Below are 24,668 nucleotides of genomic sequence, written 5' to 3'. Positions count from 1 at the left end.
TTTAAACAACAAAAAAGTTTATGTTCTCACAGTTCTGGAGCCTGGGAATTTGCCATCAGAATGCTGGAACTTCCAGGCTCTGGTGAGAGCTCTCTAATGGTTTGCAGACTGCCACCATGTCCTCATATAACGTGTCCTTGTGTAATTGTGTCCTCATATAAGGAAAAGAGAGGAGAGCAAGCTGTCTGGTGTCTCTTCTGAGGAGGGTACTAATCCTACCCCACCCTCATGACCTCATCTAAACCTAATTACCTCCCAAAGGCCCCATCTCCAAATATCATCACACTGGGAGTTAGGGCTTCACCATATGAGATCTGGTGAACATAATTCAGTTCATAGCACAAAATATTCACTAAATGCCCAATTTAGTCAATAAATAAACAAGCTTTCATCATAACAACCCACATATATCCATCTCCTACTACTTATCAGGCAATATTCAGACACTTGAGGCACAAAGGTGAAAAAAAAAAAAGACCCTTCATCTTAAATTGTGTTCCCAGTTCAGTTAGGGAAGTCCGTATACAAATAATGGACCCTAATGCAACGTTTAAATAACATAAAAAGAGAATATATTTAATGCCTTGAGATCCACAGAAGAGAAAGATGGTAGTTGGGAAACTAACATTTAGGCTTAAAGCACAAATATGAGCTTGTCAGGCTGACATGAGTTTTTCAAACAGAGCTGCAGTTAAGTGCAGTTCCATCACCCGGCATGGGGAGAGGATGTGCCGCATTCTAGACACGACCAATAAGACAATGAGGCTGAATTTCATGAGTGACAGGGAACTGATAATGTTCATCTGAAATGGTAGGCTGAGGTAAAATGTGAGACCGATGGCTTTCTACAGAACATCAGAAAGTCACATTTCTAAACTGGAGGATCGGCAGTGGAAAAGTACTGGGTTAGTAAAAGAGGAGATCTACTCAAAAACTGTTCTCACATTTCGCACAAGTACTAAGAGATGCCTTGCCAAGTGACAGGTCGGCAGTGATCACTTCTCCAGAATTCTGGAATAGCATTGACAATAGGAGGATCTGGAGCAACTATACAATTTTAGGGCATCTGCACAAAAAAAACTAGGTGTGTGTGATGGAGAGACATAGCTAACAGCTCCTGGGCAGATGGATTATGGTTCTCCATACACTTGCTGCAGATAAAGAAAGGTGGAAGTAAATCATAGTGGCATGGGAGTTGACCATATTGAAACAAAGTGAACTGACACGAACAACGGAAAGTTCCTTGTGACTCATTTTTACACCTTATTTACACTGCCAATAAATAAGCCTTTTGTCAGATCTGAGATTTAGACACTTGTCAAAACATTTTCATGACAGAGCATTTGCGGTTGTTTTGAAGGTCCATTGCAAGGGACCAACAGAAGAAAGGAAAATATGTGAGGGTATTATATAGTTCAAGTGACTAGGTTAGCCTTAATTAAAATTATGAGTCTCCAAAAATTATCAAGTATCAGAGATTTACATTATAGATGTGGTTTGAGTCATATGAGTATTTATTATCATTTTTATTGATTGAGTAGGCAGCAGCTTTTTTTCTTTGCTGCAGTAACCTTGATTGTAATTATTATAAACATTTGACATAATGTCTAATTAAATTGTCTTTTACATGTTTTTCTCCATATAAAGCATAAAAGAAACTGAGATATTCCCATTCTTTAATTGTACCATATTTGTATTTATGAAGACTATGGAATTCTGTGTTTTAAAGGAATAAAAATATTTAAATGATGAAAAAATCAAACTGAGGTCACATCGTCATCTTCAAAGAAGACAATTATGATATTTCATCAGAGTCATGTGCTTTTTTTATTCAGTCCATCTTTTTTTTAAATTTTATTTTATTATGTTATGTTAATCACCATACATCATTAGTTTTTGATGTAGTGTTTCATGATTCATTGTTTGCATATAACACCCAGTGCTCCATTCAATATGTCCATCTTTTTAAAGCTGTGGTTTATTTCTTTCTTTAAAGCTGTGGTTTGTTACACTCAGATGAACAAAACACCCTAGATCTGTGTGTTTAAATAATACTTTGGTCAATCGGCCTATAATTTGGACATCTTTTCTCCTATATTAAATGAGCACCTTCTACATCCTTAACTCACCTACTGTTACAGTTTTCTGTAGGAAACACATATACTCATTTATCCTGGATTATCTATTATTGTAATTTTTAAAAGTTTTTTCCTTCCTCATATTTAACTCCATCACATAAATATAAGTACAAGTTCTCATATTTGTTTCTAAAACTGAAGAGCATGTTTCTAGAAGACTGTAAGTACCATACAAAACAAACAAAAATTTCAAAGTCCCACTTATGAAGCAGAAATCATATCTCAGAGCATAAGTTCTCTGTGGGTTATCTTATTCAATATGTTTTGAAGTGACTCAACCCTAATCCTGCTTCTGCTAGTTGCCATGCTTACCATAAACACAATTTTGTAACGCCAACCATAAAGAAAATTTAAAGGTGCTTGTGAAAAACTCACTAGTTATCCTTTTTAAGCATCACAATAGAATTTACAGTACCCACAATCATTCTCTTTTGACTGCTTGCTTCTTTTTTTTCCTATCTAAATTGTGAATGCTATTAAAGAATACAATAAGGTTATGTAATGGAATTTAAACACACTTTATTGTAACAATATAAGTTCCATGTACAGTTATAAGCAATATGGCTGTACTTAATAATTTTACATTACAAGCATAATTGTGGTATCAAATTAGTAATTTTCACAAAGTACTTGCATTAGAAATTTGTATGATACAATATATTTCAATTCTCAGTTGCACAGGAAGATAACAATTTGTTTAATAGGAGGACTGGGGATACAGTTCATACTCTTAGATTGATTATCCTGCTTTACATAAAGCTTAGACTCCTAGCCATAGAATTTTAGAGCATGAAGAGCCCTTAGAGATCAAATAGTTCAACAACCTCATTCTACAGAAAAAGAAAGTAGAAGTTAGGGGAAGTGATCTGACTTAAATCATGTACCATAGCACATTAGTGACAAAGCTAGAATGAAAGCCAATTCTTAACTTCTCAAGATCATGATGGGAGGTGGGGGTAAAAAAATTAGATCTGGAAATCTCACGCACAACAAAAGGTGTTAACCTTTGGGTTGGACTCAGTCACCCAGGTATGGAAGGTGAGGAGCATTCCAACCTGTAGCTGTTAAGCAGGAGAAAAGGAGCCAGTAAAGAAGGCTGAAGGAGGAGTAGCTGGTAGAATGATAAGGAAATCAAGAGAATGTGGGATTATTACACCCAAGAAAAGAAGTAAGGGCTGGGTCTGTATTCAATGCTGCTGAAAGACTGAGTAACAAACACAGCTGAGGAGACCACTGGTTTAGCAACATGGCAATCACTGGTTTCCTGATAACTGAGCCTGAACCGGGTGGTTAGGACTAAAGCTGGATTGGAGTGAACAGAGGTGAGAATGTGGACAAAGTGACCAGAGGCTTTAAACTGAGGAGGTTTTTGTCTGGTGACAGTAGCTGCGGGAAAGGAGAGGTTAAACAAGGTCTTCATTAAGCTACTTCTTCAAGTTTGTACTCCCAGTAACAAAACAACAAAGATTAAATTGCCACGGGAAATCGGCTTGAGATTTTTTACAGGGGGCATATACACAGCACTTTGTTTTATTGTGTGTGTGTGTGTGTGTGTGTGTGTGTGTGTGTGGATTATTAGTTAACCATCCGTCCTAGAATGAAATGTGTGCTCAATTTATAAAATGTTGTTGCAATCCCTGAGGGTGAGAGGAAGTTTTCATTCTCCATCCTGTCTTAACCTAAAGCCCCAGCCAAACCCTCAGAAAACAATCCCTGTTTTTCCCTGCATAACCCTCACTAAGACACTCCATTTCTAGAGCAGTCCACCTTAAAGACTTGTTTCTTCTAGCAGGGAGCTCATCAATATCTGCACAGCGTCGCGGGCAGCTAGGAGGCCCGTCCATTAATGAAATGTTAATGACTGAATTAGACCTGTAATAACTGAAGTAGGAGGCACTGCTGTGAGTCCATTAGCATCAGCAGACCCCGCTGAGGAACAAGTAAACACTGCACACAATGAGAAAACTTTCCGGCAGAAGACTTGGAAGTGTTACACAGGTGTTTTCACATGGAAAATGACATTTCCCTGAAATAGGATTTAGTTTATTTACGAAAGCTAATTCCAGTCACTATATTTCTTCAGACAAAAATAAAGAATACAAGATGGATGGTGTACTTGCTCAAGAGTGTTTTGATTTTTTTAATTCCAACATTGCACAATTGTTTTTGCAAAACTTTTGAGGATAACTTACATTTGTCAGGTGCCAGTTATTCCCAACGGCAACTGGTCTTCTTTCCCTCTTCTTGCCTTGTTCTTTTAATGGTTTGTTTTTATTTTGCAGATACTCCCTTCTAAATTTTTTCTTACTTTTGTGCTTCAAGTAAACCCTACAGTCTTTTCAGTACAGCCTATCCATTTTCAGAAAGGGGAAGAGCATAGAGGGATTGAGGATACTTTTTAAGGCTTGATTAATATAAAATGATTGTGGAATTCACTCCTGAGATATAAATATAAATCATATGGCATATAAAGTGAAACCCGTTATGTATTAGCCTGTAGCTCAATTCAGTAATATATTGTTCTTGTAATAAGCTTGAAGATTTACCATTTTTTATTTAAACATATATTGTAATTCAATAATATCTGAGTTGTAGCAACCTGATGTGAGGCAAAAATAATTGCTATCTCGAGTTATTACAAAAGACAGAATAGCTAAGGCTAATTCTATTGAAATTCTTTATTATGTCTACTGTTGGTCTCATTGTCCCATATTCAGACTTGGATTGCTAACCACAGTTAAAAATAACGTATAGGTGGTTTGAGGATTGGACCTTCGGGTTTGCTAGGCATAGGTTGTAGAAATACATATAAAAAGGCCATAAAAATCAGTATCATATTGTTTTGGTTAAATCGAATATTATATATCAGATGAAGTATCCAATAATGTGTATCACAGCTTATGCTTAACCTCAAGCCCTTAGTTCTATTTTACCTACTGGCTGTGTGACGCTAGAAAAGTTCTTTAACCTTTCAGGGATTGATTTTAATCTTTAAAAAGAATGTTTTATAAAGGATAATATCTATAGGTATTTAAACTTTATATTTATATGAACTTTAAATTTACATAATTATGTTTCTGCTATATTAAAAATTAAGAGGTAGGAATAGGAGATGAGAGAAAGTGAATTTAAAAGATGAATTACAAATCTATCAACCAATTCTGCTCACAAAAAAGGAAAAGTCATATCAAGGGAACTCAAATTCACAGGAAACAATGCAGTCTACATGAGCACAAAATAAATATTTTAACAGAATTCACAAACACAACAAATCATAAAACATACTTGTTTGAACAAACTGTGCTCTAGTACAGCCCTTAAGAGGTCAGATATGAAAGGAACAAATGCAAATACTAGCATGTTTCTTCTCTAAAACCTAAACGTTGGTTTATTATGCAAATAATTTGCTCCTTGATTTACATGTCTGGAGTGTTGCGGTTAACTTTAGACCTTAAAATACACACACATACATACTCCCATGTGCACACACATACACACTCACCATTGGTTCCTTGAAATCTTTGTCAGTTTTCTTATATCATTCTAGCTTGTTACCTGAATTCAGTGGGAGAAGTTCTGCACAGTATTTGCAAATAGCAAGCATGACACTTGAGTTGAAATTCAGACCATGCAATGAACTGGCCTATAAAGATGAGGTCAGTGACAAATAGTAACACCTGACAAAAAGTATCATTTTGATTACAGCTAATGGAATGCTTTTCTTCATTCAGAACTTCCAGGGTCTGTAAACACTGCCTTACAATTTTAAATGGATAAGAAAGAGAAATCCATCAAGCCCAAATGGTACAGTGATAACTATGAATATGTAATTTATGGATAATCTATTGGAGGTATTTTCCAGAAGAGTCAAAGATCAAGTATGGTACATACTGGTAGTATAAACACCATATGAGTTACTACAAAATAACAGGCTCATAAAATCACTCACAATAATAATAGTGAGTTTAAAGCCAATTTGAAGCAGTAGGCTATGAGCTTCGAACTGAATCTCAGCATTTAAGACTGGATTTCTGCTCTATTCCTAGATAACAACTGATTTCAGAATCAAACCTCAAAAAGCTTTTGTAATGTGAAATGCACCCCCCACCTTTTCTTTTTTGTCTTTAGTTAAGTATTATTTTGAAGAATAATGAGCAAAATATCCTTAAAGATTTCTTCAGTACAAATTTCAAGGGAAAAATCTAAGCATCTTTATTATTTTTCAATAAGGATAAACTCCCATTAGTAATATATATGTAATCATTCCCTATTTCAAGAATTGGATTGAGGTTATGAAGAAGTATAGTAAATGTCCCATGCTTTAAAGGCTCCATAATTCTAAAATATTCACAGTGTAATAGAATATACAAATATCTTATTATTATGGAATAATAATGTATGGCTTATCCTACTGTGAAAAATAGCATGAAATTTTCCAAAGTAAGATTAGATCAGGATTCAATTAACTTTGCTCCCAAAGGATTGGTGAAGCCCAATCATATCAGATGACTTAGTAGAGATTCTAGGGTCCACAAAGCACAGTTGCCATTCTCCCTTACTTGGAACAGTATTGGTCATTTTTCAGGCTGTGTGAATATCCATAGGCCCTTGCTCTAAAGAAATTATACTGTAGAAATCTTAATTAATTGTCATCTAGAAGCCCCAGCAATGATACTCTCTTGTTTTTCCCCATGTTATTAACACAGAAAATCTCTCTAATACACTAAATTGTGGATAGAGAATAAGGCTTCCTAGGTAATCAAAGAGCTGTTTTATTGATTCACACATTCTTTCTTTCATAAAATTATATTAAGCACTTTCTCTGTACAAGACTGTTCATTTTTATGTACTATTAGTTCATTGCTGTCGAGACTTTCAAAGTTCTATAGGAGGTATCCATTCATTCATTCATTCATTCTTTCATTCATTCAGCATATTTCCTGAACTCCCATATTCCAATCATTGTTGTAGATACAGAGACACATACATGAAGGAAGTTGAAAAAGTCTCTACTTTTGTGGGGCTCACATGGAGAGACCAAAAATGAAATAAATGTCACAAATTAAACAATGTGATATAATATTAATAGGAATCAAGAAGAAAAATAGAACAGACTGAGTCAATAGTAAGTGGCTGAGGTGCTACTTTAGATAAGGTAGTCTGAGAAGGTCATTTAGAGATGTTTAAAGAGACACCTGAACAATATATTGGAATAGAGCTTTGAGGCATAGGGCAAAACAAGGCCCCTGGGCCTGAAGTGGGGATAGACTTGGCATATTTCTAGAAAAGCAAGTAGGCTAGTGTGGCTAAAGTGGAATGAGGGTAAGTGGGAAGTTCATGAAGTTGATCAAAGGTAGGAAGGACATGCTAAAGGTTTGGGGATTCTCTTCAAAGTGAGATTGGAAGAAGATACAAGCCAGGGACCGCATCTTCATTTCACAGTTGTTTAACGCCATAAGAAGTAAAAATAAATTAATATAGAAAAGAGAAAGGAGGAAGTCTGACTTCACTAAGAGTGCAGATGTTTTGGAGGAGACTGGGGAGGGTTAAGATCCTGTAACCCAGAGGAAACTATGATCACACTGGGTTGGTGGTAAATATAAAACCTTTGTAATCCAAGAATCATCACACATGCTTTCTCAGCTATTTAACAATGGAATGCATGCTTCGCATTTATTTTTTTTAAGTTTTATTTATTTGAAAGAGAGCGCATGCACACACACATGCATGAGTGAGGGGAGGGGTAGAGGGAGCGGGAGAAAGAATCCTCAAGCAGACTCCCCATTGAGCACAGAGCCTGACTCAGGGCTGGATCCCATGACCCTGAGATGATAACCTGAGCTGAAACCAGGAGTTGGACCCTTAACTGACTGAGCCTGCATGTATTCTTACTCTGAATTATGATTGGTACACCATGACTTGAGACAGATAAAGCTCAGAATGCCTTCAGATCCCTTGACTAGGAAAGCAGAGTGGAGAACTCAGTCCACTGCAGACTTGACAGAAAAAAAGACCTCAATAATGCTGGACAGAGGACAGGAACTGTGTAAGCCAGTAACCAAGTGGGCTTTAGACTTGTATACCTTCCATGCCTGGAGATAATATTTTCTGCTTTCATTCTGATATCAACTCCCTTGAGCAGAAGGGTAGAAATGATTCTGTCTCTGGTTAGGATTTGTTCAGCAGAGATTCCTATTTACTTCTCTGTCTTGGAATAGTCGGCCTACTTTGAGGAATACTTTCCAATTGCTCTATTGTTTCTCAGAATCACATCTGGTTTCCAAATTAGATTTTATTTTGTAAATGCCTTCCATTTTCCATTGATTTCTTGAGCTTTCTTGTCTATCCTTTGTGAAGGAAAAAGGAGAGATTAGAGTTTTCCCTTCAGGTTAATTCCACTCAGCTGAACTAGTCACTGGTGACTATAACTATGTTTTAAAGCAGAACTCCAAGTGTTCAGGTGTAGAAATTAATCAGCTACTTACTAAAAATCTAACTACTGAATATCAGACATGTTTTATATTCCAGCAAATCTGAAGGAGCATTCTTGGGTGAAATAGACATAGACGGTTCCTACATCTTGCTTTGAGTTACCTTCCATCCAGAAATATTTTTCCTTATTTTCCTCCTTGCAAAATTGCATTCAAAAGGGCCTAATAAATGTTTCTTTCTCCTTCATCTGCCTTGCTATTCACACCTTTGAAATGTAATCAGAATGTAAACCCAAGTGACCCTAGGAAAAGCAACGTCCTGGTGTTAGTGCATCTGCTCAGAGCAAAGAAGCAACAGAGTGAGGTTTTAATGACAAAAGCAAAGGCAAAATTCTCTCCCTTTGGTAACTTTCATCAAAATGGGTGGGCACAGCACAGCCCTCTCCAGGCTGAGAAAGGGAAGGGCAAAGCAGAGAAGGACCAAGAGGGTTTTGCACTATGCTGGATAGATTCAAGTTGGATGTGAAGAGCCATTCTAGTATCAGTTCAATGATGCTTTCTTTGTCATGCACCTTTGGGCCAAGGGGACACATTCTGGAAGAGAAAGAGTGAAAAGATAACAGGAAAAACTATGTACTTGTGAACAGGACTGTTTTCCCTGGTAAATCTCTCCAAGTACATGGATTTATCACGAGATGTGAGGGAGGGAGAAGGCAAGTAATTGCTGAGTTCCTAATTTGTACTGTGTTCTTTATATAGATAATTTCATTTTATCTTCACAAATCACTGTGAATTAATCTCAATTTTGAGGTGAAGAAACTGAGGCTCAGGAAATTAGTCAGTGGACATTTGAACTACGTGGCTCTCCCTGGGCCACTGTCCACGAGACTGTGGCCAGTCTGGGTTCCAAGTATTCTGACGTAATGGCTCCAAGTTGGGACCCAGGATTCTGTAATTTTAATAAGCTTTTCAGGTGATTCTTCCAACCAGTGACTTTTGTCCATCACAGCAACAGGCTGTGCTGCCTCCCAGAGAGTAAACATCTCATCCCAGTGTGCTGAAAGCAAGCGAACAAGCAAGCAAACACCTAGTCGTAAAGACAATGCATCAAGGATACCACTCAGTGAGTAAAAGAAGCTATTTTTCTGAATTGTCAGAAATATGTCTTCAACTCCGCAGGGCAAGACAATGCATGAATATGCAATTGCGAAGGGAAAGAATAAATATGAGTATCCTGTGCTGGTGACACAGAGCTGTACAGGGATACACCTTAGAGGGTCGGAACAAGCACAATAGACATTTAAGATTTCCAATGGAAAAGAACTCCTTGGCTAAGAGAGGAAAGAGAGAAAGAAATAAAGTAAGGTGCTGATTAGTAGTGAAAGACATTAATCTCCTCCCCTCCATACCTGTGTCAGTGACTTCTTAAAGGTGGAAGTAAGAAGATCACTATGGTATGGTCCCTGTGGAAGAGAAATATCCATTAGCCTGGGGTGAGGCTGACTTTTATCATACGCGGTGGAGTCCCTAAGAGTGCCGGGAGGCTTGGAACTCCAAGGCCTTGCATGCCCATTCAAGAAAATAAATAAAGCTTAAGGGGTTGCAAGGGATGTCAGTGGATTATGCATGCTAACCTAGGATGCGTTAGTGTTTGTATGTAATCGTCATACTTCAAGGACGGTTATGTGATATTTTCCTTCATTTTAATTTTTTTTTTAGACACCTGTGGAGAGGGTGCTTTTGCTGTTTTCCAGCTCCAGCTATTTCTGGGAGTATGCAGAAAAGGGAAGTCAGCCCTCTCTTTACAGACCCCATTCATCATTAGGTAAACTGTCCACCAAATCCTCTCCAGGCCAAGACCGTAACCAGCAGAACCTGATCATAGAGGCTTCTGTAGCTCCAGGTCAGTTGGGCAGGAGCAAACAGGGACTGACAATAACACCAAAGTCATGGTGTTTATGAAACATGTTGAAAATGTTTATGAAGTAGTTCCCAACCTTGTCTGCGATTACTATTACATAGGGAGTTTTTTTTTTTTAAACCTAATACCCAAGCAGCACCCCAGAGTAATTAATTAATTCATAATCTGTGAGAGTGAGGTCCCAGTGTCAGTAATTTTGAAAGCGCCAAAGGTAATCCCAATAAGCAGCCAGTGTTGAAAGCCACTAATCTGAGATTTTGCCTGTTCTCTCAGAGTTTAAATGTTTTATCAACATAATGTAGAAAAAGGAAGTTAATAAACATTAGTCCTGTAAATGTAGAGTTAGTCGTTATGTATTTGCTTTGAAAAACAGAATGTATTCATGGATATCATCTTTTATTTCCAAATCAATCTTTATTTTATGTACCAACTTAAATATGTTAAAAGATCTCCCATATTATTCAAGAAAAAAATGCATTAATATTCAAAAACGTCAGCTTTTGACCATCCGCTCATGAACAGGTTGTGATTTTTCAAAGTTAGCAGTTATGAAACTGGTGCCTAAACAGAAAACTTCTCCTGTTTAGCTAATGCAGTGTTATAAAATTTGAAAAAAAAAAAAGAAAGAAATATAAAAAAAACTTTTTAATAGTAATAATCAAGTCAGTCCCAAATCCTGGATCAACTGTTACCCTCTTTCTATAATGTCACAGGGAGAGGGACTCTTTTCAACGTAATCATTTAAAGCACCTGGTTTATTAGGAAACTAAAATTTTCTCTCTCCTTCTCCCTCCACTACTGTTTTTGTTTGTTTGTTTGCTTGTTGTGTTTAGTGTTTAGGATGGATGGCTATTGTAAGAAGGCCTGATAAAAGGGGACATGGGATCAATAGAAGCTACTCTGTCCTACAGAAATTCAGCTTATTAGTTACTCTAGGCATCTTGATATTCAAATTTCTCATTCCAGAGGTAAGGAAAATGTTAGATTTAAGACTGTAGAGAAAAGAAATCCGGATTAGGAGGCAAGGGCTAGTGTCAGTAAGCACAACTCTTGAGTTAAAAATTTGTACTATCTTGAACGAATCACTTAACGAGCTTCCCTGACAATTTTGTCATCTGTCCACTAAGGAACTTGTATAACACTGAAGGGCTTAGTCCCTTCTCACTTGAACTTCTTATGGCATAATTTTCGATCTGTGACCTATGGAAATAATTTCATTTTGAGGAGTTTGATGGCAATTCATTTCATTTGTTATAAATCAAATGTAGGGTGAATAAACAAGTTATGGAGGGTTCCCAGAAGAGACTGGAAAACATTTCTTTCCTGTAACTGTTCTGTTTATAATTGCAGGTTACACAAATTTCCATATTATTTTGGTTGCAGAAGCTCTGCTCAACATTGATTTAGAGCATTCAGATTATATTAAATATGTATGTTCTATGAAATAACATTATATGTACATATAATTAAGCATCCTGGTGTGTGTTTTTGGACAAATGGTGTTGCTGCAATTAAAAGAAAGAAAAAAGAAAGAAAGAAAGAAAGAAAGAAAGAAAGAAAGAAAGAAAGAAAGAAAGAAAGAAAGAAAGAAAAAGAAAGAAAGAAAGAAAAAGAAAGAAATAAAAGAGGCTGTGGTGTGTGTGTGTGGGGGGGGTGGTTCCAAAACCAAACAAAACCTCAAACACCAGAAGCTGCATAAATCAAAGCTTAAAATCTGACTGGTAACAGCAGGACTAGATCCATGAGTATAAACTGACAGAGGTGTGTTTTCCAAAGCTACTCAATCCACTTGTATACACAAAGCTTGAATTTATTGAGCTTTGCAGAAATGACCATTTGCTTCTATGGCTCACACTTTGTTTCCTTGTGGGTTTCCCAATCTGTCTCCCTCTTGAGCAAACTCATGAGATGTGTTCTTTTAATCTAAACCACTTGCATTCCTCTTAGTCTTTCTCCTTTTAAGGTAAAATGGATTTAATTCATGTTAATGCCAATGAAATTTGGCATATTCTGATTTTAAGGCGTGCAGTTTCTTTCCATAGAGCTCCTGTAGGATAATGATCGCTATATATTTGAAAGACAGAATAATCAGGCTTAAAGATTCTTTGGAAGGTCATCTAAACCATATTCCTGCCTTCACACACGTACTCTTTTTGTTTGTTTGTTTGTTTTGTTTTTTTGTTTTTTTGTTTCTTTTTTATTTTTTTATTTTATTTTATTTTTTTTTTTTTGAGGTAGTGTTCCATGATTCATTGTCTGTGTATAACACCCAGTGCTCCATTCAACACGTGCCCTCTTTAATTCCCATCACCAGGCTAACCCATCCCCTCACCCCTCTCCCCTCTAGAGCCCTTAGTTTGTTTCTCAGAGTCTACAGTCTCTCATGGTTCGTCTCCCCCTCTGATTTCCCCCCCTTCATTTTTCCCTTCCTACTATCTTCTTGTTTTTTTTTTTTTTAACATATAATGTATTATTTGTTTCAGAGGTACAGGTCTGTGATTCAACAGTCTTACAGAATTCACAGTGCTCACCATAGCACATACCCTCCCCAATGTCTACCACCGAGCCACCCATCCCTCCCACCCCCACCACTCCAGCAACCCTCAGTTTGTTTCCTGAGATCTTGAACAGAGGAGTGAACTTCTCAAAGCTGTCCTCTCTTTCACTGAAACAATCCAGTTTCATCTGAACCAATCATTTTAACAGGATGTTCCTATTTACTTATTCAGAGCACCTAAATAATGGTCAGAGGTATTGGACCATACAGAATGACAGGCCTGGGTTGGAATCGAAGAGGAAGCAAACTTCCTCACTGCTGTCACTTTGACTCATATTCCACATGGGGGACTTAAACTGACAAGTGTTCACATTTTCTGATATGCACATTTTCTGAGACAATCTGTACCATGAATGTTAAACTGATGTTGCACAAAACTGGGTAGCTCAGAAGTGTCAGCTTCATATATTGTTTTTATGCTCCAGGTCACAGTCCTTGCAAGAACCTCGACTTGCAGCTACCAGATAGCATGACAGTCCTTCCCACACAGTACTTTTTGGTACATATGGTGAAGTATTTCATTGATTTTCTTTTTCCTATGTTTTAGGCTGTATTGGTGAGGATTCTGCTATCTCCAACCCATTAGGACACAGAAGCAAAAGAATGCTGATTTTCAGACATGCTCTCATCTAGGGCTACAAGCAGAAAATCAAAGGCTTTGGAGTCTCTTTTTCCTCATATATGAATCCAACCCTTCTTCAAACATTCAAATTAGAAAAATATACATATATGATAAAAGTATACATGGAAAATATCAAGTCTTTTAGCCTGCCTTTTCTCAGACCTCTTATTTGCATTATGAGAATATCCATTAACCCAGGAAAAATTTCAAACTATTTCCCAGTATCACAGATAAAAGTGAACCAGTTTATCTTTAGTTCATATTTAAGAAATTTACCAAAATAATTTGTGCTTGTGGTTGTATCCAAGAGTTGAAAGAATGTATGTATGTGTATGTATGTGTGTGTGTATATGTAGAGAGAGGGAGAGAAAGAGAGAGAGAATCTAGTGCAGGCAATCGCATAGTATTAGGATATTAGGATATTGGGACTACTCTGATGGTGAAGGACTTTAACTATTGCTACAGCTTTGTCTGAAGTCAAAGGAGGAGTATAGCTCTGAGCATGTACCATTTTCTGTTTTACTCAAACCATTTTCTCTCCTTGGCATATAGTTTTTTATATATTGCCATGCTTAAATATCTCTTAATCTTCAAGACCCAGTGAAATAGTCATCTCTTCCATAGAACAAGCTCTTCTTCCTAGAAAATCTCATAACTCTTTCTCTGTCTTCTTTTTATATTACCTCTTGCTTTTGGTTCTCTCTTGGTCCATGTGCTTATCTGTACAAAAAGCTTCTTGACATGATCATCATCATCGTCATCTGTATTCATCTCTCTCTCTCTCTCTTTTTTTTTTTTTTTGTATTTTACACAATGCTTAGTACAATACTTTGATGATGTAGATACTTAATGTGTATTTTTTGGATGCATGAAGGGAAGGGATATAACAAAATTTTATTCTTTGTTATGGTGAAACAGCACCTCTATTGTACTTCTTAACATTCTGTTTCCAACCTAAATGAGGGAAACAATTTGCTCTTTAAGGTTGTACATCCTGCTCCAACCTCAGGTTCTGAACTTAAATTAAAAGCTGGCTCCTTTTGAATTGAGAATCACTTAGTTTTATTCTCTGTCTTCCTCATAATCCTGAGCTACTTTGAAAGTTCCTGAGGATTCCATCAGATGTGCAAGGATGGGAGAATCTTACAGCTAGCCATCACGGGTATTTCTACAAATTAAGTTTAGAGTCTCGTGAGCTGTATCAGGTAACAGAGGATCATCCACGGGCCAAAAGGTGAAATTATAACTAGGCTTTCCACTTACATAAAAATAGACCCCCCCTCAAAACAATAAAGCCCAGAATACACATATAGTTAAGGATACAAGTGGCTCCCTTTGTTCCACATAGAAGTCTTCCCTGTGATCACTAATTTCAGCAGGACTCACTGAGTGAGTTGTCACGAGGCTCTCAGAAACAGAGGTTTGTTTTATTTTTACAATATCTTAGGTGAGAGAAGAACAACATTAGCAGAGGTCCACCCTACTAAAATATAAAGCAATGTTAGTTATACCACATAGTCATCTTGGCCACTTGAAATTTTGGTCCTGACCTATCAGTCTTCATTTGAATTTTTGCTGAAATCTTCATTGCTTGGAAATTGTGTAGATGTGTCTAAGATAATAAACATATCATATCTAAATATGGTAAGGGAAATGGTTGATACTAAATTGACTAAATTTTGGGAGTCTTTCACTCATATTAAAAATGACAAAGTAAATGATGTCCTGGGTTAAAATATTTACTACATATGTAACTGAGAGTCATATAATCTTGCACATAAAGAGTTTCTACAGGGCGCCTGGGTGGCTCAGTTGGTTAAGCGACTGCCTTCGGCTCAGGTCATGATCCTGGAGTCCCTGGATCGAGTCCCGCATCGGGCTCCCTGCTCGGCAGGGAGTCTGCTTCTCCCTCTGACCCTCCCCCCCTCATGTGTTCTCTCTCATTCTCTCTCTCTCAAATAAATAAATAAAATCTTTAAAAAAAAAAAAAAAAAAAGTTTCTACAGATTAACAAGAAAAAAATATTTTAAAATTAACAAAATATCAATAGGCAACTAATTGAAAAATGTTACAAATAGTTAATACATACATGAAAAGGGAACCCAGTTCTGTAATAAAATAAATTAGCTGTTTTAAAAGCTCCTATTTAACTATCAAATTAAATGCTGCATAAAGAAAATATCTAGAGTTGATATAGTTTTGGTCACCTTTACATTGACAATAAATCTTACAACTGAATTTCTGTATGTCCTTTGATCAGGATGCACTATATCTTAAGATAAACTCTCATGTCCCCAGAAAAATGATTAAAATAATTATTAAAAAAGAAAGGATCCATGAAAAGCCAATGTGACCATTTTTCAAATCTTTTAAAATGGTTACTCTTTTTTGGGACTCACTATATTTTTATCACATTTTGTTCTAAATAGTAAGAAAAAATAGAATTTAAAACATTCTGTGCTTTAAAAAAATCAAATATTATTTTTATTTCACTCTCCTTAAAATTGTATTGCCACCAGTAGCAGATAAATCAGTTGTTGGCTTTTAAGTGGGCAGAGGTTATTATTGTTCTTCAGTAGGCACAGATTCATTGTGCAATTAATATTCTCTCTGGAATTTGTGAGTAACACATCATTCTACCTTTTTTTTTCAGCCAGACATTAAATATAATAAAAAATGTTTTGACTGGTCTTTTGCCTCAAAGGGATTTTATGAGCCTCAAAAATATATTTAAATACATGTAAAATGCAACACAGTAGTCTGACTTCCATATAATCTCATAATTTACAAAGATAATTTGATATTTTAATGAAAATAGAGATGTCAAACACGATAATGCTTTTATACTCCATAGGGAAAAAATACCTTTCGTATATTTAATGCTTTTTAACCACAACATAACTAGTGATTCTCACTTAACAAATACTGTCTCTGAGACAATATAAATATAAAGAGGAATACAATCTCTACTGGGTAGCATTAACCTTTGCTCAATCATTAAACAATGAGAAATATTGGACTGTTTTTGTTATGGATTAAGAAAATGCTTTTGGATACAGATAAACATTTGTCCCTGCTGGAATCTCCTTCAGCAGTAATGCATCATTATGCCTGACCAGCCCTAGAAACCTTGGAAAGACAAAATATGTACATGTTGGTTGTTAAGCATATGTGATGTGTTTTGCTTTGTCACCTGGCAACCAAAAGATTTTTGAACTTTGCCAAAATCCAAACTTTTGGGACTCTTAAGCTGCTTAATTTTTATATTCATAGAATGTAACCCAAGGTATATTTTTGTTTGGAAAGCTACTTGACTTCTTGAGTTTTGATAGATTTTGTTTAACTTAGGTTGTTTAACTTTATTGTTAGGCATGACAACTTCAATTCAGATCAGAGTCCATGCTAGTTGCTTAGACCTACATGGATGGTTGATGAATCTTAAAAATCTCACAGATTTCAGGTCTTTATTATGACTTGATTTAGCCCGGAGAAAAGGGAATCAGAGGATGAGTATCCTAATCTTGCTCAGCTCTGTTATTTAAATTAGCCTTGAGACTTCAGAAAATCCTGGAATCCCTCTGGTCCCAGTTTCTTCATTTGTAAATTAAAGAGGTTCATTGAAAAAGTTCAAAGAGTCCTAAAACGTATTTGAGGTGTATATTCCCTTTTTCAAATGGGAGGAATGTGGAAGATTTTCAGTCTAATGACACTTGAGTACATAGACCTTTTATTCTTACCCAGTCAATTCTTTTTTTGTTTTTAAAGATTTATTTATTTAGTTGAGAGAGAGAGAGAGAGAGAGAGAGAGATTGAGCACGTGCTCCCGAGAACAGGGGGGAGAGGCAGAGACAGAGTCTTCAGCAGATTCCCGCCCAGAGGCAGGGCTTGAGGCGGGGCTTGACTGGTGCTCGGCTGGGGCTCAATCCACGACCCTGAGATTACAACCTTAGCCAAAACCAAGAACTGGTCGCTCAACGGATTGCACACCCAGGCACCCCATATTCTTACCCAGTCAATTCTTTACTCCCACATTCCATCCTCAAACCCTCCAGGACGCTCCAATGTATACCTAATACTTCTAGGATATAAATCTGGCTAAAAATGCATTAGAAGTGTCATAAGCTTTTAAAAAAATGTTTCTATATTCATTATTACTGTTCACCATCAAAGATATTGAACCATTTTTCTTATCTTCTTCTTAAAATCCCCTCTCCCTATTCCATTTCCAATATGAGCCAGGGATAAACCATGCTACTCCACTTTAATTTGGTTACCTGGATTTTTACAAACAGTGGACTATCCTGGAAGACTGAACTAAATTGTGGAATTGATTGATTGCAATTGGCAAATCTATAAATGCCATCTTTATAAAGCATCTAAATTGCATTCCCAAATAATATATCAAATAAGGATGAATAGTTTCACTATCTTTAACATTTGCTTGAGTGATATTTTATCACTGACTGTGACATTCAAAGGATATAGGGCCTATAAGTAAATATTTGTCAGTGGAGACCGTGAGCCTATGGTAAAATAGACACCAGAACACCACATAATTTGTGTTTGTTCAGAGAAAGACTATTCAGATTTTTATTATATCCTAATGATAAAAAAATTGCTACTTGTTCCAGTAAAAGAGAGAAGTATTCTCAAATGCTAAAACAATAGTAGCTCCTTTGGTGAGTGATGCACCACTTAGTAATAATGCAGTACATTTTGAACAGATCTGTAGTTTTTCAATGACAAACATCAAATAGAAAGAAAAAGGTTATGTCACCTTCACCCTCACAGTACTGTCATTTATATGCTATCAGCTCATTAAATTCACATTAGGATACTCCATGGGACTTGAGTTGCTATTAGTGCACCTAAAATGGCATAACAAAATCTCAGTTCACTTTAAGAGAGATGGCATTGCGACATTTTGTATTTCATCACTGAATTATTATAGTCTCAGATGCATTCTGCTGTGATGGTAATGGAAGGAGGAGTACAAGAGAGGAAAGCTGTCCATTTGTTGTTCCCCAGGGAGAGAAAAAGCAAAGTTTGATTAAAAAAAATTTAAGGAAGTGAAAGTAAAGCATTAACAATTTAACCTCTGTATCAAGGCTGAAAATACATGAGTGAAGGCAAATGTTACATTTTGAGATAGGCTCTGAGGAACTAAAGGTAAAGTGAATATATTGAAAGCCTCAGGAGTTTGGCTGGTTACTTGGTTTAGGTTGACAGGTGGATGGCCTCCTGGACTCCATATCACCTTTAAAAAGTCCTCCCTGGTAGCACAGCACTGTCCTTTTCTATTCTGTTCTCACCGGGTACGTCCTTGTGAAAAAATACCAGTAGCCTCTCATAAATAAATGATCCTGTGACAAATATTGTGAATACTGATAGTTCTGTCATGATAACAGAAGTTTTTCATGATGACAAACAGAAGCTTATTGTCTCCTATTCTGACATACATGTTTCTATCCAAGATTTCATGAAACAATTTTAGCACCACTTACAATGATCAAATTGTGCAGTTCTCAAGAATGTAGTCACCAGGGGAAGAAGTCTGGCCTAGCAATGGTTTACATGTGATACCAGGATTGATGTTGTCTTTGAAAACCAGTGCACTCAGGAGAATTTTGTTTTATATTCAACCAACAGAGAAAAGCAGAGTATATGCCTAATGTAATATACTCACATATAGAAAAGGAGAAATAAATATGTTTATTATGAGATGAAATCATGTAATGGCACAAACATGGCCTTTTTTCAAGATCATTTCTTAGTGAATTTGAATAGCAAAAATGGCTAATTGTAAATCTTTATGTTGTCTTGGATGTTTAGAAGTAATTACCACAATATTTCATGACTGAGGGTTTATATTATATCACTATTGGCACAATTTTAAAAATTGTAGTTGTGCGATATACTTATCATAAAGAAAGGGTATTGCAGAGTCTTTTATTAAATGATAAGGGATTTTTGTTTTGTTTTGTTTTTTAAAAAAATAAATACTGAAATTTGTCAGTGCTTACTCAGCAATGACTCAGAAAGAGGGTGCTTGGTTTGTTTTTTTTTTCTTAACTTCTTGGCAGGTATGAATCTGAAATGCAGAAGAATGCAACAGTCTACCGCTAATTGAACACAGTATTCCCCAATATCTTCCAATTCCCTTTGTTTCACCTCTTGACTCACCACAAAAATTATCTGATCTTATTGTGATTTCCCAAGAAGACTTTTTTACTGGGAAGGAGCGTGTACTTTCTAGCTGATGCGAGTATTCTGTTACATTGAGCAGTGCATTGTTCAGAGTAAGTGACTAAATTGGCATTCTGGTTTATAAAACTGTTTCCTGTAAGCTTATTTAGCATTAATGAGTCCTCTAGAGTCTGACCATCCCTGGGAAAACTGATAAAATAGCATTCCTGACTAGGCCAAGCCAAGGGCCACACCCTGGGTTTGAAGTAACTCCAGCAAATATTATTTATATGCCATGTGTTTCTGCCGGAAACCGATTCCACCAGCCTCTCTTTACTCCTGGTAATTACAAGGGAGAAGAAGTCTTAGGAGGAAGACTTCACTTTTGGAGATCTACAATGTATTTTATGTAATAATGGATTATAGAAGGTGAGTCTGATGAACATTGTAAAAACCACTGTTTCTCAATACCTTAACTTTTTTCATGTGACCCATATTAAACTTTCTGGGAATATACAATGGAAAACTCTGTTTGGGGGATAATATAGTTCTAGTGATCCTGAAGCATACTTGGCAGTACAGCTTCTCATCAGGAATTTCTACCTCATTTGCATCAATAATAAAGCTAGTTTCAGGTGGAAGCCGCATAGATCTGCATTAGATCTGCACTAGTACGGGCAGTGTCTTTACCTGACATTTTGTTAGCTTCCTTTTTTGAAAGAGGGTTTATTCTTAACAAAGAACACAGAAAACAGGGGCACCTGGGTGGCTCAGTCGGCTAAGCATCTGCCTTTGACTCAGGTCATGACTCCGGATCCTGGAATCGAGCCCCATGTCCGGCTCCCTGCTCAGTGATGAGTCTGCTTCTCCCTCTTTCTCTGCCCCTCCCCCTGTTTGTGCTTTCTCTCGCTCTTGCTCTCTCTCTCTCAAATAAATAAAATCTTAAAAAAAAAAAATGGATCCAGAATACAGCATTTAGGGTAGCTGTAGAACATCAGTCAGGATGGTTCTGTCACAAAATTTTATTAGAATTAAAAATATCCAGAATCAGTCACATCCTACTGTGCTGGGATCAAAGGGGGTACCCAATAAATATCACACCTCTTCCTTATCCGAGTTCTGAAAAATAACTGAGAAATAAAATAAAAGAGTAACAGATGAAACCAAACGATCATCTTATTTACTGACCAGATGGGAGTCCTTTGATTAGAGTGACAGCCACTTGGACCTGCCAACTGAGCCTTTGAATTTAGGTTGAATGACCCACCTGGGCCCAGCAGATTGGACTGGGCAGGTGGGGAAAAGGCAGCCACGGGAGCAGTAAAGGTCCTGAGAATGCCTGCTTTATTCCTCAAGTGAAGGACCTCTGTCTGGGACGAAGTCAGTGAAGAGGTGAGAGAAACTCTTCTTCCTCTGTGTGGAAGGGATAGTCAGGAACAGGGAATGATGATTTCCTTCTAACACACTCTTAAACAATTTCTAAAAGTAAGATAGCTGAAGTATAAGACCTAAAGCAAACATTAAAAAGAAAAAAAATATACCAGTAAAATTTAAGCACAGTATACTCTTCTTACAAGACAGAGCTGACAGAAATTTGTTAAGTGGACAAATGAATTATGTAAATGTGACTATAGCTTGACAAGAGAAGAAAAGACAAAGATGCAATGAGGTAAGAACTTCCACGCAGACAGAAGAGTAATGGGACTATCCTTCCTTCCTACCAGAAATGCACTGATACTGCAACAATGGTGTTAAGTGGTATGCATTTCCCAGGATTGATGCGCCATGCTTTTTGTTTTGTTTTGTTCGTTTCATCACATTTATTCTTTTCTCAAATACTTCAGAGGGGTCACTGGTATGCAAATTACTGGTTGTAAAAGTCTGTATATTAAACGTGTTTCAGCTTAAACTATTGGGTTGTCTAAAATTAATCAAAGTGCCACCTTAAATTGCAGTCAGATGGATGATTTTTAAAAATGCATAAGACCACAGATTTAAAAATCACTGCATTGATAGTAACTAATTTTCATTTTCCATGTGCAGCGTATGTTCCTTTAAACTTACACATCTCTATATGCTTACTCAGTAACTGTTTATTAGGTCCTTAGTTATAACATGCTCTGTCTTTGCTATAACCTAGGATTCAAAATCAAATATGATGCTGTTTTTGGCCTTGAATAGTTTTGATTTCCCAGGGGGAAAAGAAAAGGAAATCAGTGATTATCATACAGTGTGAAAGATGCTAGGGTGGTGGTGCGTATAGTGGTATGTCCTGTGGGAGACACAGCATCTACATCAGACTGGACCATCAGGAAAACTGGGCAAGTTGTGCTCGAGATAAGGCTTTCACTTGTGCATGTTTTCTTTTTTTTAACTTCCATTTTTATATAATTTCAAGAAAGGTTATTGTGAGTCATCTGGCAGTAAATTGAAGATGTCATGCATCTTTACATCATTATCTTTGTGTGTATTTCCTAAGAACAGGAACATCTCTTATATAACAACACTGTGATGATCAAAGTCAGGAAATTTAACACTGAGACAGCGATATAGTACTATTATCTAATCCATGATCCATATTCAGAATTTTTCAATTGTCCTTATAACGAGCTGTATTTATTTTTTTCCCCCAGTCCAAGATCTATTTGGGAATCACTTGTTGCAATTAGTTGCCAAATCTCTTTAGCTTCTTTTACTCAGTCTTTATCTTGACCTTGATATTTTTGAGAAGTATTGGACAGTTAATTTGTAATTCAATTTGCATTCATTTGACATTTCACATGATTAAATTCAGATCATGATTTTTTGCAGGATCACCAGAGGAGTGATACTGTGCCCTTCCCAGAAAGCCTGTGATGTCCACTTGTACTAACATTTGGCCACTTGGTTAAGGGGCTGTTCTCTAGGTCTCTACTCTGAGAAGCTACTCTTTTTCCCTTTGTAATTAAAAAGGTTACTGATTTCAGCAGGGGGAACTTGGGTAGTTAAAAACATTTGATTTAAATATATATCTTTTAGGGTGCCTGGGTGGCTCAGTTGGTTGAGCGACTGCCTTCAGCTCAGGTCATGATCCTGGAGTCCCGGGATCGAGTCCCGCATCGGGCTCCCTGCTCGGCGGGGAGTCTGCTTCTCCCTCTGACCCTCCCCCCTCTCATGTGCTCTCTCTCTCTCTCATTCTCTCTCTCAAATAAATAAATAAAATCTTTTAAAAAATATATATATATATCTTTTAGTTTTGGGGTGTTATAAATAAAACTGCAATGGAAAGAGCCAGGCAAGGTTCCTGAGTCATCAGGGAAAGTCTCACTGATAATATGATAATAAATTAGAAGAGAATAAATGTTCCTAATGTGGAGACCAATTTGAGTGAGGAAATTCTACTTGGATAAGTTGGAATATGTTTGGCTACAAGAATCAGAATACTTAACCCCAAATGGCTGAAATAATGGGGTTTTATTATCTCCTATGAGAAGTCTGGAAATAAGTTATCCCAGGGTTTATCTAATGGCTCAAGTTTTTCATCAAAGAACAAAAATCTCAATTCTTTGGAACTGTCATTTTCAGTATATTCACTTTGCCTCAGGTTTGTTCATTATGGTCATGAGATGCCCCCCACTGACTCTCAAAACCATTGTTTTATGAGTAAAGAAGGCCAAGTGACTACTAAGGAGGCAAAACAGTAGTGTTTGCCCCACCAAATGAGAGCAAAAATTACGGAAAAAGATCGTGCTTCCACATTCTTCAAGCAACACATTCATTACAAGAAAATTATTTGCTTTGAAGTGTCCACTTCACATTCTTTGTGTAATTAACCATTATACTATAAAATAGTGATGGTGGTTTACTTCTGCTTAATATGCTACATCTGTTATCTGAATGAAAATGTTCTCATCTCTTCCAAAAATGGAAGATAAAAAGTTCCCTTATTTATCATATTCTTCACAGATGGATACTAATCTCTCTTCTTGTTCCATGACAGCCCTATCTGGTTATATGTTCTAAGAACTAAACTGCAATTATAACTTTCACTAACACTTCTTATAAAAAAAAACTAGGGACGGGCGCCTGGGTGGCTCAGTTGGTTAAGCGACTGCCTTCGGCTCAGGTCATGATCCTGGAGTCCCTGGATTGAGTCCCGCATCGGGCTCCCTGCTCGGCAGGGAGTCTGCTTCTCCCTCTGACCCTCCCCCTCTCATGTGCTTTCTCTCTCATTCTCTCTCTGTCAAATAAATAAATAAAATCTTAAAAAAAAAAAAAAAAAAAAACTAGGGACAATTGTATAGAGAGATAAAGGAAGAGAACATGCATGATTATTTCAGTCAATATGCTAGAGCTAATATTTACAACTTCCTTCCTCTTCTTAGCAATTTCATGTTACCTTTGTCCTCAGCCTGAATTTGGGATAGTAGAGGCTTTTTTGCTTGACAGGATGAATCAAACCTTTCCTTCTCAATGTTCTATGTTTTAATGGCTCTGCTGTTATAAATTTATTACTGGTTTCTCAAATATTTTAAGTTATCCGTGTTGTATAATACTCTTTGCGTTATCTTACAGGTGACACAAATGCAGTGAACCACAGTATAATTGTAAAGAAAATGCTTATTTGAACGGTGTCATATAGGGTCACTATATAGAAGGCAAACAAATGACAAAACAGAGAACTTCAAAATTAATAATTCTATTAGGAGTTAAAGTGAAGATGAAAACTGCCCCAAGCTGAGCCGATCAGGTTCTTTTTGCCAGAATTTCTAGACTAGGACTAAAAGATTCCAGTTTCAGTCTGGTTGGGTTTTTTGAACAGAAGCGATATAAA

Source organism: Halichoerus grypus, chromosome 4 (assembly GCF_964656455.1).
Source record: "Halichoerus grypus chromosome 4, mHalGry1.hap1.1, whole genome shotgun sequence".
Taxonomy (NCBI): domain Eukaryota; kingdom Metazoa; phylum Chordata; class Mammalia; order Carnivora; family Phocidae; genus Halichoerus; species Halichoerus grypus.
This window is presented reverse-complemented; position numbering follows the sequence as displayed.